Genomic DNA, 14,629 nt, shown 5'->3' on the forward strand with positions numbered 1-14,629 from the left:
TTGGAAGGTAAATGAGTATGTACATATTTCGACTTGCAAAACGTGTCTGAATAATTTTAGAACATTTTTTTTTTTTTACAGCTCGCTTGATTTTGAAGCGGCCACAGCCACAAAATGCAGTCGTTTTCCTAGGCACCCAGTGAGTTCATTGATCTAGTTGGACAAAAGAGCAGACTAGGAAAAACTACTCCAACAAGACTTCCTTTCATCTTCAGACAGGAAAGCATCTTCAAAATCTGATTAAAACATGTTGACACAAATAATGTCACTTCTGGTTTAACAGACGCTCTGGATGTGGGAGTCCCACATTCCCCCACAGGAAAATCCCTCCACAGAGTCCCCCAAGGTTATGTTCCAAGAACGCACGTTCAAGAGTCAGAACACTGAGGCTGTAAAATCTCAAGGCTGAATTGTTGTCTGTGTTTTCCTTCTTGACTGTCCTTTGGCAACTATTGTTTTAATGTAGGTAATTCATTCCTGGTAACAGTCTGCTCTCCGTCTTCCTGGGTTCTGTGCTATTTAGGGGCCAGGCACTGGTAACTCCAAGGGTTCCAGCTTCCATGCAATCAAGGAAACGGGCTCGATTGTGTGAGTGACCAGGGCAGAGGGGGCAAGGCTCAAATAAGAGGGGGGGGTGAGGGGGACCAGGCCGGGAGGGTGGGGGCCTGGCTGCAGGAAGCTGCCTGGACCTGATGTAGCCCAACCCCCTCCCGCCCCTCCTGCCTCTGTGACTTCTCTCCCCTTCGAAGACCATCCCAGATGCTGACGCTGACCTGATGTCACTGATTCAGCTTGTCTCAAGGGGACTTCTTGTTATCCAGGGACATGGCATGTCTTCCCCCGGTGGTTGGAAGGTAGAGAAACGGCGTGAGCCTGTCCATACGTCCTGAAATGAGCCGGAGTATTGCTGCAGTCGTGTGTACTGGATTACCTGGCCTGCCCCCCTTGGGGAGGGACAGGAGGTCCAAACTTCTACATTCTACAAGCTCCAACAGTGACACTCCCGTCCCCAGGCCCCTTGAGAACCAGTGCTGTTGTTCTCGGAACGTGTGAAGGACCAGAAAATTGGTCAGACTCAGAATTAATAGTCATGTCTTTACTTCCCGTATTCAGGTTTATGGAGCGTTAACAATATTAAGGCTGCAAACCCCTCAGACCAAGGGAACTCTGTCTCACCAAACAGCAGTAATTCATTTCTTGCAAAACTAACATTTTTTCTCATCAGATGTTGGGATTTTGTATTTTTTTTCCTCCCTCTGAGGTTATTTACTGAAGTATTTGTTTCTAGGAAGAGTTTGAGTACAGGACTGTAAATCGTTATGACTTCTTTAAAACGTTTTTTCTATGGGATACATTGTAAACCTAGTGGAATTTTGCTGTAAAAATGATGTGCCAGGTTTATAAATCAATCTGACTTCACAGTGTGAGCTGCATTTTAAATTGTCATTGTGGACAGCGACCGAGAAAATATTCAAACAAGGAACAGCCTCCCTGGAAAATTAAAGCTCGGTCACACCTGAGGGCACCCAGCCATGACACACACACGCGCTAACACAGGGCCCTCCACAGGCACTGGGCAGCCCCCAAATGACCCAGGGCTGGCGGGGGATGGGCCCACCAGCTTTAGGGAAAATTACAAAGAAAGATGTGCAAACACAAGTAAGGAAGGCGAGCCCCACTGTAAATGTGGGGGGACTCTGTGCAGAGAGCTGGGGAGGGACGGGAAGCCCGGTGGCCACGCCCTGCTCCTCCGCTGTGCCAGCAAAGAAGCAACCATGGCCACCAGCCAGTGGGCTGGCGCAGGCCCGGCCACCAGCACTTGTGCTGACAGAGGCTCAAAGGCTATGGGGGCGGGATGGCTCCCTAAGGGAAAGGGGGCGCAGGTGAGCCTGAAGGGCGTGGGGGTGACAACAAGAAGTCAGGCGCCCCTGTGACTGGTTGCGGGAGCACATTTGGCTTTTCCCAGTTGATCTGAAGTTGGAAATGGGGACAAAAATTAGGGAAGCTGGCAGTTACGGCTCAGATCCTGACCATTCTGGCCAGTTCTGATGGTCACGGTCACGGGTGCTGGAGACTGAGGTCTGGCCTCCGGGGCTGGCTGCCATGGGTGATGGGGAATCTCCAGGCCACGGTCAGAACTCTGTGTCTGTATGGCCTATGTCCGTGTGTATGTCCAGTCTCACCACCGACCACTTCTCCAGCCTCTACAAGCACCGGGTCAGCCCCGGCCCTCTGTTTCCTCCTACACAAAAATCGAGTGCTTAGAGTATACAACCCCTGAGCTATTTGCCAGTTCCTAATTTTTATGAAAAAATAAAATCCAAGGCTGAGCCAGGAAGAAACAGAAATTCTGACAGATTGCTAGCAACGACATCAAACAGTAATTGACAAGCCCCCAACAAACAAAAGTCCGGGACCAGACGGCTTCATGGGTGAATTTCTACAGCACATTTAAAGAAGAGTTAGCACCGATCCTTCTCAAAGTATCCGGAACATGGAAGAGGAAGGAGCACTTCCAAACTCAGTCAGCGAGGCCAGCCTCATACCCAAAGCAGAGACACCACCAAGAGAGGGAATTACAGGCCAATATCCTTGATGAATGCAGACGCAAAAATTCTCGACAAAATACCAGCAAACCCGATTCTGCAAGTCTGCAGAACGTCTAAGGTTGAGGTCAAGGAATTACTGCGGGCGACGACGGAGAACCAAGGAGCTCGACCAACCGCCAGAAACGGCGGCCTAGGAGCCTGTGGGGGTGGGTGCTGGGAGCAAGCAGGGCCGCTGCTTTTCAGGGCGGTCTGCAGGAGGATTTGGCTTTTACGCTCTCTACACGCTTTACTTTGATTCATGTTAGAAGAATACATAACGTCCCCACCCCACGCCCAAAACAATACAGTCTGAACACACCCAGTGCTGGGTGCAGCCTGAAAAGTCAGAGACCCATCTCGGAGAGAAGGTAAGGACCTGTTGTGGGACACTGAGGGGTCCCGGGGAAGGAGAGACAGGCTGGTGAGCAGCCCAGTGCCCCTCCCGGCCTGCGCGTGGGGAGTCCTTTCTCCAGAGCCCAGCAGTGTCAGGGGTGCGTGGAGGAACCCTGCCTGCCACAGGGGACAGGTTTTCCTCCCCGCATGCTCCCAACGATACTGGACAGGACCTGTGTCTGGGAAAGGCGATCCCAACACGTACCACTGTGATTATTTCCAGAGGAAACGGGGAAAACATGCAAAATGCAAATACGATATTGTTCAAGATCCGTGTGCACGTTATTTCCCTGGTGTGAGCTCCTTAAACACAGCGCTGCACTGCCTCAGGCAGCGAGGCTCAGACGCCTGTGACAGCTGAGCCCACCACTGCCCTGCCACGGGGGCGCCTGACCACAGCCAGAGGTGCCTGCTGGCTCCCGGGGGGGTCAGAATCGCGTCCCCAAGGTCACAGAAACTAGCACACAGGATGTGGCGAACGATGAGAGCGACTAACACGCCATCAAAGGGGACCTTTTGTGCCAGGCTTTGCTTTCCGTGGCTTTTGGTTCAGGGACAAACGATGCAATATTAGAGCTGGAAACGCTGAACGAGTTCACGTCATAGCAGCCCCTGATGCGGTCGCTGGGAAGGCCGAGTCCTGCCACCTGCCAGCACTGCTCTGCCCAGGTCAGTCAGGGCCGCAAGCCCTCTCCTGCGCACCTCCTGTGTCCCGGAGACACAGGGAGCGGTGGCTGGCCCAGCCCAGGGGCCCCTCTCTGAGGCCACCGACTGCCAGGGGCTCACACAGCACATGGGGGGACGGGCGCTGCCCTGGGGGGAACCAAAGCCAGGCTCAGAGTCAGACCCGAGGGCAGGCAAGTGCTCAGGGAAGGCTTCCTGGAGGGGTGATGCTTGAATCAAGTCTGGAAGGACCCGGAACAGTCGGGTGAGTGAGGAAGGGTCTGGACAGGGAGCATCAGCGTCTCAGACCGAGCGGAGGGCCAGTGCAAAGAGGCGCATAGGGTCTGGAGCAGCATGACGTGTTTAGGGAACGCGAAGGAAGGCACCTAGACGAAATGACAGAGGGAGGCAAGCGGTCCGGCCACGTCCAACAGCGGGTTTTATCCCCAGGGAAATGTAGCTTGGGTGTCTAGTCTTTGAGTGATTAGATTGGCATCTTTAGGAAGAGCCAGTTGGAGCACTTTGGAGGCTGAGTGGGAGACTCCGCGGGGAGGAGGAAGGGGGGACGGGCAGAAGAGGACACGAGACACCGAGAGTCTCAGTGGGTTGATCAGAGGGCGGGAAGGGTGTGGCCTGTGTGACCCAGACCTCTGTGCTGGACGACTGCCCCCCACGCCCCTCTCTGAGCCCGGGAGGCCCACCCAGTAGACAGGGTCCCAGGCTCCATGCCCTCCAGTGCCAGCGACGGGGGTCAGTGGGTGGCATCCAAGTCGAGCTGGAGTGGGTGTGGCAGATGTGGAGTATTTGTTCCTCAAGGGCTGGCGGAAGGTTACGTTCCCTACGTCCAGCCTTTCCCACACTGTCCTCTCCTGTGGGCTCAGGGCTGGTGACGGCCCCAGCGACGGCACCGTCCTGCCTCCTTTCCTTAGACCCTGCGCCCCCTTTATTAAACTGCTCAGCTCACCTCAGCTCCGTCTGCACCTTCTGTTTGTTCTGCTGGGACTAACCTGTGCCCAGCTCAGGGCCTGGGGCAGCAGAGAAGCCCCCCCGCAGCACCGGCCAGGGCCCGTCCTCCACGCCCTTCTGCTCCACTGCCCTGTCCCCCGCGGGGCCTGCGTCTCCAGGGGCCATCCCTGCGGCCCTCGCTCCTGTCCCTGCCGCACCCAGGTCTGGAAAGGCTCCCTCCATCAACAAGATTCCTCCCAGATAATACAGACGCCGCTTCTCAGTGTCTTTAGGAAAGAACGTCACCCAGGGAGAAAGGGGCGCAGAGAGGACACTCTCAGCTCTCGCCCTCCCTCTTCCCGGGGCTTCCTGCAGCAGCTGAAGGGAAAGTCCCTTTCTGCCTGTCTCTCCTGTGCCCAAAGGAGAGAGGTCACTCTTGTGCTTCTCAGCTGAGTCATGACCTGGGAGTTTTGCTCCAGGTCCCTGCCAAAGTTACAACTAAGGACGACGCTGTTTAGAGGCCAAGGCTTATGGGGGGCAGGGAGGGAGGTGGCCTGGGCCCCTTTCTTGAACCAGCACCCACTTTGCCTGGACACCTGGCGAGGGGCTCACTTCATGTCCCCACAGGGCAGGGGTCCCGAGAGAAGGGATATGTGTGCTTTGGGCCTTCTCCCTCTCACGGATGTTTGTACATTATTCAGACGTGTGGGCAATGATGGTGCGTGTCTTTACAGCGAGGGGTTATTGTCGGCTCTGCTTGGGGACAGAGGGACACGCCATCCCTGCCCAGGAGGTTTCCAGTCTAAGTAAAAGAGACAAAGCCATTCAATGAAAGAAAAATGTCAATCGCAGTAAATAAGATGGTGCTGGAAACCTCAGGGCGGGGGGTAGAGCTGGGGGGAGGATACTGGCTTTTCCTCTTATTCTTTTCTGCCTTAAGGGTTAACTCTCAACACTTCCTTGCCACAACCCCCTTTTCTCTGTGAAACGCTGTTAATATAGGCTGATGTATCCAGTGGAAATGGAATACACTGATTTGAAGTGGCAGTGGCCGCCTGGCCCTGACGCTGCTTTGGACGCAATCTCAGGCTCACAGAGGCTTTCTGGGCAGTGAGGACGGCTGTAGGGTGGCTGTGGCAGCTGCAGAACTGTCCCCAGAGCCTGCTGGCTATTACAACATGGCTGTCACCCTGTTCCTGGGGGGAGCCCTGAACACACCCTTGGCGGCGGAGCCACCTACTCTATGCCATGGACGAATCCAACCTTCCCTGCAGGTCACCTCTCCCAAGGGCACGTGACACCTACAGGGTGACGTGACTACCTCCTCTTCTCATTACATGTCACACCTACAGGGAGCATGAGTGCGTCCTCTTCCAGTGACATCCTAACCTACAGTGACATGACTGGGGCCTCTTCCAGTGACGTCCTAACCTACAGTGACATGACTGGGGCCTCTTCCAGTGACATGCTGAGTCACAGGAACACAGGTAGGACCCGCTGTGAAGGTGGCAGCAAACCAAGACCAGGGTCAGGTGTCCAGGAAAGCTGGGCTGTGGGCAGTGTGTCAGTGGCCTTGTCATCCAGGCAGCCCAGGCCCAGCAGGCAGAGGGCTTCATCGCTCTCTGCCAAAAGGTAGAAGGCACCTCAGGATAAGTACCCCGTCCTGGCTAGGGTGGGGTCCTTGCCCCAAAGGCTCCAGGAATGCCACCAAATCCTTCAATGGCATTTGTCCAGGGCAGAAACAGGAACTCTGTACATCTAACCTAAACACTTTCAATGCTTTAAACACAGCCGAGACCCTCCACCCTCATAGCAGCCCCGGCCGCAGGTCCGGGATGGGCACTCAGGCACTTCTGGCTGGTGGGGTGGGCTGGAGGGCACAGGCGGGCGTTTCCCACAGAGCTTGGTAGCCCGCCCAGTCCCGCGAACGCAGTCCTAAGACTGCTACAGACGGAAACAAAAGGGACGACAGCTATTTCAACTCTAGGGTATTCCTGGCACAAATGACACCGCTCTGATGCCCAGGTAAATGGCCTGAGATGAAGAGGGGCAGGGGGCAGCTAGCCGGTCCCACACGCAGGGTCCCGGGTCCACCTGGCTCCCAGGACGCTGGCCTCTCCTCCACTCCTCAGAGCTGTCCTGCGGCCCAAAGTGGAGGGCGCAGTGGCAGCCACTGCGTAGCCGAGAAGGACAGCCCTGGTGATGCTGGGCCACACCGTCCTCATGGGGAGGCCACCTGGGCCTTGCTGCCGCTTTGCTGGGACCTGCCTGAGCAGCTGAAGCAGGACCTGACACAGAACCAGCGGGCCAAGCCTCTCTCTGCAGAGGACAGTGGCCAGGGCAGAGCCGGGGCAGAGGTGCAGCTGCAGCAGGGAGGGGCGGCCACAGGAGCCTCACCTGCAGGGAAGGACGACCTGGGACCCATCTGCCACCATCATGGACCCAGAGCGCGCGCCAGGTTGAACCCGCCGGCGAATCAGGAGCTGAGATGCAAACCCAGCTGAGCTCACCTCCTCCACTGCTCCGCAGTCTTTCCCGCCGCCATCTCTAGCTCGGTCCAGCTCTGATGCTCAGTGATGGCCTGCGGCCACAGAACCACCCGCCAAGTGTTTTCCTTCTCTTCTTCCGTTTTGTGCAGTGAGAGGCCTCGAGGAGAAAGAAGGCTGCAAAGAGGAGACAGCCGGGTGGGTGGGCGGTCTGGGGAGGAGGGGCTGCTGGACTGGATTCTGCCGCCCCTCTGGGCCCCCCTGCGCGTGTCTCTTCCTGTGGTGAAGCCAACGCACCCAGGCCCCAGGGCCCACACTCAGCGCAGCTTCTATAACGTGAAGCTCCTCCCTCCCAGCAGCCTCTCCCCAACACCTGTGTCTCCTCTCTCCAAGTGACACACAGCGTTTCTGATTCCCAGGGTCAGAGGTCTGCGTGCTCCAGGCCAGTTGGTGAAATCAAACCGAGAATACGAGAAAACAGCTGCCAACGGCACGCAACACCAGTGGAAGCGCCAGACCCCCCTCTCCAAGGAGACTGGGAAAGGTCTTTTTTCTTAAGCTCCCTCCGATGCTGGGAATCCTGCCTCACTGTCGTTACTTCATGTTCAGGTCACATTTCATGTTCAAATCATTGTCTCTCCCAGAATTAAAATACCTTCCTTTCAACTTCATGTATTTAGTTGTAAGTAGGATATACTTTTTTAAAAAAGAAGTACAAATGGTTACAGCAAAAATGCAACCCCCTTTTTTGTGCCGTCCTGACACCAACAGGTGAGCTGCACTTTGACAGCAGCCACCAGGCAGGCTCGGGAGCCCCAGTTTTAAGGCCTCCGTACCCGGACAGACTGCCCACTTCACACTCCAGCCACAAGTGGGGTCCCTGGGCCACCCACACTTATGACAAACTGGCTACAAGTCTGGGGGTTCCTGTGAACCCCTCAGGTTGCATAATTCACTAGAATGACTCCCAGAGCTCAGGGCAGTGCTGTACTTGTCATTACAGTCTTCTAGGAAAGGATGCAACTCGGGATCGGCCACATGGACGCAGTGGGCCGGTCGGGAATGCAGAGCCCCAGGCCCTGAGCAGTAAGGGTTGAGGACCAGGTGCAGTGGAGGGGACGGGGCGGGGACCAGCGGGGGAGGAAGCTGCACACACCTGGGCTGGCGCAGGTGCAGGCCCTGCGTGGATGGGCGCTGGTCTCCAGGGCCCTCACCAGCACAGCAGGGTTCACTGGCCAGGGAGCGCCGCTGAGCCCGGGCTCCACAGGACTTACTGGTGTCTCACTGCAAAGCACGAGGGTGGATACATGGGCTTCGTGACAACTCCACCTGCACCCCCTCCCCTCCCTGGAGGTGACACCTGAGGCAGATGGGAGAAAGCTGGATTTGGGCTAGGGATCCTGAGAGCCGCAGAAGGAAAGCCAGGCTGCGTGGGGTCGAGAAGGCTCTCACTCCCTGTCTGGGTTACGGGAGACCCACCCATGCGCCCTTTTCCGCTCTTCCTACCGGCTCCTCAGCAAGGCCCTGGGGTCTCACTTTCAACAACTGCATTGGCCCAGCCCAGCTTACAGATGGGGTCCTCTGGAAGGGGTGTCCCCACCCTCCAATCAGCTGGGCCGAGGGGCTGGTTCCTTGGGGTTGCCGCCTCTGCACTGTGGGTGAAGTACTCTCTAAATGGGAGGGGGAGAGAACCCCCTCTCAGGATCCAGACTCCTGGGTTCTTACTCTACATCTGCTCGCTGCTTTCCAGCCTCAAGGCTGCCTCAGGGACCAGGATGCCTGCGGGAGTTCCAGCCATCGAACCGACATTCCAAGGAGGAAGCCAGAAGAACAACGGAAAGGCAGGAAGGACCCATGGCAGCTGTCTTCATGCTTCTAATGAGTTTTCAGAAGTCCCGCTGGCCAGGACTTAGCCATGGGCAGGGAACTGGTGACTGGTGTCTTCTAACCAGGCATGCGGCTGCCCTGATTAAAAATAAAATCATGGCACTACACATGCAAACTAGCGCACGTGAGCAAATGACTAGATCTCCCTTAAGCTGGGTCTGCTATCTGCTAGCTGCTTTCCATACTGAGATTTCCATGAGACTCATGTGGGAGAACGACAGCCTCCTGGTTTTTCGAAGCAGCATCCTGTGAACATGTAAATGGGATACTTCATTCGTCAGGCTTTCATAAGGCTTAGTGTTGGGGGTGGATGGGGAGCAGGTGGGAAGGACCTGGGTTATTGGAAAGGTACCCGGGACAATGGCCATGGGGCTGTGGGCGGGGCAGGTCCTGGGGGAGGAAGGGCTAGTGTCAGTGTCGACCCCTCAGGGGGTCCAGGAAAGGAGGCCTTTGGTGTGTGGGGGGAGGGGTGACAGCTAGGAGGAGCTTCAGGAGGACATTTTCCCGCCAACTGTAGCCCCCCCTTGAGGATGAGGCCACAGGAGTGACATGACTTGTGCGGACTCACTGTTTCCTGCACGCTGGGCTCTGTGCCCCAAGCTGCTGCAGCTCCTATGGCTGTCACCACCCAAAGGCCAACCCTCCCCAGCAGATGCCGTGTGGTGGGGATGCGGGGACAGGGGTGAGACCAAGACGGCGATGGAGGTGGGGGAACTGGGCGGGGGTGACGGCTATGGACTGAGGTAAGGACCACGGACTGGTAGAAGTTGAGCAGTGAAGGGTTGGGGACCCCGTGCGGGGGAGGGGACGGGGCGGTGACCAGCGGGGGAGGCAGCTGCGCACACCTGGGCTGGCGCAGGTGCAGGCGGGCGCTGGTCTCCAGGGCGACCAGGCGGTGGGGCCCTCGCCTGCCACTCCCTTTGCTTCAGGGCACCTGGAGGAGACCTGTTCCAGGCATGAGGCCCGTGCTGCTGCCCGTGGTTCTGCTGGCGCTGCAGGTGTGGCCGGCGCCCGCCCGGGACCCCGCCGTGTTCTGTGGAGGTGAGTGCTTGCGGGGGCAGCGTGGGACAGCCACTGGGCAGGCCCCTTCGTACCCCCACGGCCCCCTCCCCTCCACCCCCGGGCACCCGAAGGCGCAGCCCTCTGGGGTCAGACTCAGCCCCCGCGGCCCAGGCCCCGTGTTCAGAGGCTGCAGCCACCGCTTGGAGGTTCCCGGATGAGCCCCTCGCCACCCTGCCTGTGGGTTCTGGGGCTCACTTCACCTCTCCGAGCCTCGCTTTCCTGGCTTAGCTGTGGGGGTCAGGCTGGCATATCCGCCCTTGGGCACTTTGGTGACATCTGTCATGGGGCCACTGGCTACTGGGTATGATTGACTTGAACAAAGGCACTGCCAGGTCTTCTGGCTGAAAAGCTGCCTCTTGCACCATAGAACCCACAGGCGTCTCCAGGTCAGAGGACAAGAGGCAGAAGGGGTATTCCTTCAGTCCCTTACCCAGGTAATGGAGTCATGGGCCTGAATATAGATGGCCCGTTGTGGTACAGATGGGTACACGTCAGGAAGAGGCTCCAATGCTGGGACAGAAGCGTCCAGAAGCTTCCGCTGGCTCTGCACTCACAGCCGAGTCTAGCTCTGTGGATTGCTTCTGCACGGCTGTCCCCATCACGGGGCCCTGGGGTCTCTGGGCTGGAGGCAGGCCAGTTGTGCATGTCCAACCTCTGTGGCTTCCCCACGCGGCTCTGGGACAGTGGGGGCGAAGGGAGCTGAGGGGTGGTGTCCCGCAGGCACATTGTGTGGGTCCAAGGGGCTGGGACAGGGTGGGGAGAGCAAGGCGGCCTCGGGGACTGTGTGAGCCAAGGTGGGGAGCGCACGTAGGGCTGGGAGCCAGCGGTGAGAGCTGCAGGGGGCGGCATGGAGGACATGTTAAATAGACATAGATTAGGGGCTCTGGATTTTTTTTTACATACTGATGAGTTTGAACAGCAGGTGCAGGGCTTGGCACTCCGGGTGGGTGCAAATGCAGAAGCTCCCAGAAATGGGCTGGGGAGGAGAAAGGTGGTCTGCACGCCCTGCCCGTCGTTGTGGGAGCTGGAGAGGGGGGCTGAACAGGGAAACTGAGGCACCAAGGGGGGGTGACAGTGGCGCTCGCACAGCACTGTTTCACCAGTCCAGCTCCACTGGTGAAATCCTCTCTCGCACGCTTCTCCATTTTCTCTCTCTCGTTCTGTATCGCTCTGTTCAAATCTCTTTCCGTGTTTCCTTCTACTTGAAGCAGACTCACTTGGGGACACCTGGGAGGGGATGCCCCCTTGCGTTTGGTTAAGTCCATGTGTGACTGGAGACAAACAGCCTTCACGCTGCCGGCAGATGCGTTGAGGCTGCTCTGGGTTCTGATTCTCCCTCACGAAGAGCTAGAGCTCAGGAACGTTTACCCATGGGGGTGGGGGCTGCAGTGGGGCGAGCCCGCCCGCCACGTCTCACGAGTAATATGAGCAATGACATGCATGACATCAGCGTCCTTTGCCACTTTACCACGAATCATTGTCCTTTTCACTGAGAGGCTGGGTGCAGAGCGGCCTGGACTTGGTTCCTCTCCTGGAATTCTGGGACGGGTGACAGTTCCTCTGACAGCCTTTGTGCAGTGAGGCTGCTCTTGGTGGCCTGTGGGAGAGGCTGAGGACTGTTACCTGGAATCATGCCTAACTTTGGATCCAGCATTTAGATCGCACGTGACACACATTTAATACTATAGCGTGAGTCATGTGTGTGTCTTTAAATACTGGAAGCTTAATTTTTGGCTGTGGTGCCCGCCCCTTGAATGTCCAGGCTGCTATTGATGAGCCTGGATAGCCTGTCCCGAAACCTCTGGCCACCCAGGTGGCGGGGCTGCTAGCTGCTGTTGTCCAGCCTCTCGGGACAAAAAGCAGACCACACCCAGCCGGCGCCATGAGGGTGAGAGCACAGTGGTGTCTCTCTGCGGTAGCCTGGGGCCAAGCTGACCCTATGAGGACGGTGCTGTCGCTCCTCACACAAGAGTCTGCCTTCCTGAGGCGCTTGGTACCATGCGCCCCATCCTTTCTCCGTCACCAGCAGGGCTCATCCCTGCTCAGAGTAGCAACAGTGGGATCCTTCTTCCCTTCTTCCCTGTGAGGTCAGCCCCTTTCTTCCCTGCTGGACCCAGGGAGGGATGGAAGCAGCAGAAAGGCTGAAGATGGTTCACCTGTCTCCACCTGTGTCCGTGCATAAAGGTCCCTCACCCAGGTGAGAAAGAACCCGCTTGGCTCTTCCTGGAACCAGGAAATCTGTTTTTCATTAGACGATTGCATCTACCTGGTCGGCCGAGGCGACCGATCCCAGCCAGGTGGGTCCTCGGCCTTACTCGTCACTTACACAACAGCAGCTCCAGCATCCCTCTCCAACCCAGCCCTTTTCCTTGAGTTTGGGGTCCTGCGTACAAGTGCCCGTGTCCCTTTATGTGTCACCCCTGCACCGGGCATGCAGTAGGGGCTCCGAAGATGGCGTGAGCATTGTAACGCAGAGAAGAGTATGTGGACGGAGGTTGGTCTGATAGGAAGTGGCCTCTGTGGGGAGGAAGCCACAGGCCACGGAGGAGCCAGGGGCAGGTGTGCACAGGGGCCTTGCCCGAGTCCTGCCCACAGCGCTCCTGCCCCGGGGGACCAGCCTCTTACTTTCCTGGCCCCACTCTCCCGCCTCAGAATCCGAGCTGGCTGAGAACCGCTCCCTGGCCGAGAGCCCTTTCTGGCCATCACTTCGTAACAGACCCCCTCTTAGAAAGCTGACAGATGTGTGGCTTCTGGATTCAGCCTGAGCGTTCCCGAAGCCCATCCATACTGGTGGGTGTGTTAGCTGCTATGGGGGCCCTGCCCTCGGAAAGCACAGCCCCACAAACCCCCAGCTTTATGTCAGCGCGTGTTGCCAGGGCTCACCTCAGGCTCCTGTTGCAGCATTTCCTTCTGCCCCTATTCCCACCGTCCATTCTTTCAGGCTGACTCATCTGGGGAAGAGATAAAGGTGGGCTAAGTGTCGAGAACCCTACTAGGTGCGCCCGCTGCAAACACAGGAAACACTGCATTTGTCCAGCTGTGTGAGCAGCGAGTGCAAACAGGTCTCAGAACCTGCCCCAGGAGGCCCTCAGAACGTGGTCGCCTTCCCTCTTCTCCTGGGCCACAGGTTTCTATCTTCCCTGTCACCCCCTCTCGACCCTCACCCCAGTCACTTCATAGAGGGCACTCTGTGCATCTCCACAGCTGTTCGCAGACCTTCACGTGTGCGTGTCAGCCGTCAGCGTGATGGCCTGCACACGCTATTGATTTAATGACAACCGTCACTGCTAGGAATTGACCTAATGTTTTCATTACACTAAAAATGCTTTAACAAGTTCATTCAGAATTCGGCAACGGTGAGGATCTGCTCCGTTTTGATCACGTCCCCGGAAGGAGGGTGACTTGTAAGGACCTTCTGGGATAAGAGCTGCCCCACGACACAGACACACACAGCCTCCGGCTGCGTCGTCAGCTTCCCTACAGAAACCAGAGATGCCCCTTCTCTGTCAGGCCTTTCTGCTTAGAAACACGCAGCCTGGCTGCTGTGACAGAGGCTCCCTCAGCGTCACAGTGTCCCCGTCCTCAGGGCCCGGCCTCTTTCGCTCCCTCCGCCAGCAAGGGGCCCTTGAAAGCCTCGCCTCCTCCTGCCTTCCTGCCCTGCTGCCCGTCTGCACGTGGCTCGTGGCTCGGTGTTTTCTACCTGATCCCCCCACTTCCTTCTGGGCTTTCCCTGCGCATTCAGAGTATCAGGGTGGTGATGGGAGCCTGCGCCCCGAGCGCTCAGGGAGACAGTCTCCACCTCCGCCTGCCCTTCACGTGCTGGTGCACCCTGGCCTGGGCCCCCTAGCTCTCGGAGGTGCTGGTCTGGCTGCCGCTGGGCCTCGCAGAGCCATGACGCCTGCCTGTCCGGCCTCAGTGCCCTCCCTCTCCCAAGCTCAGGTCCCTGGCCCGGCCTGGAACACAGGGCCAGCCTTTGGCTCTGAGCCGTCCTGAGCTGGCAGTCAGCTGGTCACCTAGCTCCCCCCATGATGGGACCGGCTGCATCATGTGCGAGGCCCAGTGCGAGATGCAAACGCAGGGTCCCTGGTCACAAATTGGTAAGAATCTCAAGACGGTGCCAGCAGGACAGTAACGACACCAGCACCACCCTGAGGCCCCCAACGGCAGAGGCCAAAGAGCCTGGAGGGGCCTGACCAGCACCCAGACGTGAGGACACGCGTGGCAGCAGGACTTCCACCCACAGCTTACTGGTCAGGACGAGTCACGTGCCTGGGGAGTCATGAGCCAAACGGCATGCGTGACCAACACGCCTGTAAAGACATGTCAGGTCCAAGCACAAGCGCAGATGCCCAGGTGGTAAATGCCATCATGTGCCATCACCCTAGACCCTCCTCCACTTCTAGGGCGTGAAATCATCCTGGGTCTCCCTGCACACCTCCTTCCCCACGTGGTCACAGAAGCTACTGGATCTGAAAACAAACAAAACAGGCAAACCCGCATCAACCATCCTCCCCCAGCCTCTAAGTTCTAAATTCTTAGTTGATTTGCACATACATTGCAAAAGAGTTTTTCCAAATGTGGCCAGTGAAATGTCTGTGCGATTTG

General features: G+C 57.4%; 2 long non-coding RNA genes across 2 annotated transcripts in view; one reads left to right on the forward strand and one right to left on the reverse strand.

The window, feature by feature from the left end:
• LOC109453055 (uncharacterized) overlaps positions 1 to 14,629 on the reverse strand; it is a 28,025-nt gene that overhangs the window by 11,226 nt on the left and 2,170 nt on the right. The window contains exons 2-7 of the long non-coding RNA XR_012490279.1: positions 14,273 to 14,493; positions 12,908 to 12,975; positions 10,455 to 11,621; positions 8,801 to 9,995; positions 8,232 to 8,359; positions 7,100 to 7,252 (exon numbers count right to left, since the gene is read on the reverse strand). This is a non-coding gene — a long non-coding RNA (uncharacterized LOC109453055). The remainder of the gene's footprint in view (positions 1 to 7,099; positions 7,253 to 8,231; positions 8,360 to 8,800; positions 9,996 to 10,454; positions 11,622 to 12,907; positions 12,976 to 14,272; positions 14,494 to 14,629) is intronic.
• On the forward strand, positions 5,999 to 8,929 carry LOC141567550 (uncharacterized). Its single transcript, XR_012490283.1, has 3 exons — positions 5,999 to 6,076; positions 7,495 to 7,684; positions 8,826 to 8,929. It is a non-coding gene; the product is annotated as an uncharacterized LOC141567550 (long non-coding RNA).

Source organism: Rhinolophus sinicus, linkage group LG11, assembly GCF_036562045.2.
Source record: "Rhinolophus sinicus isolate RSC01 linkage group LG11, ASM3656204v1, whole genome shotgun sequence".
NCBI classification, from domain to species: Eukaryota; Metazoa; Chordata; class Mammalia; order Chiroptera; family Rhinolophidae; genus Rhinolophus; species Rhinolophus sinicus.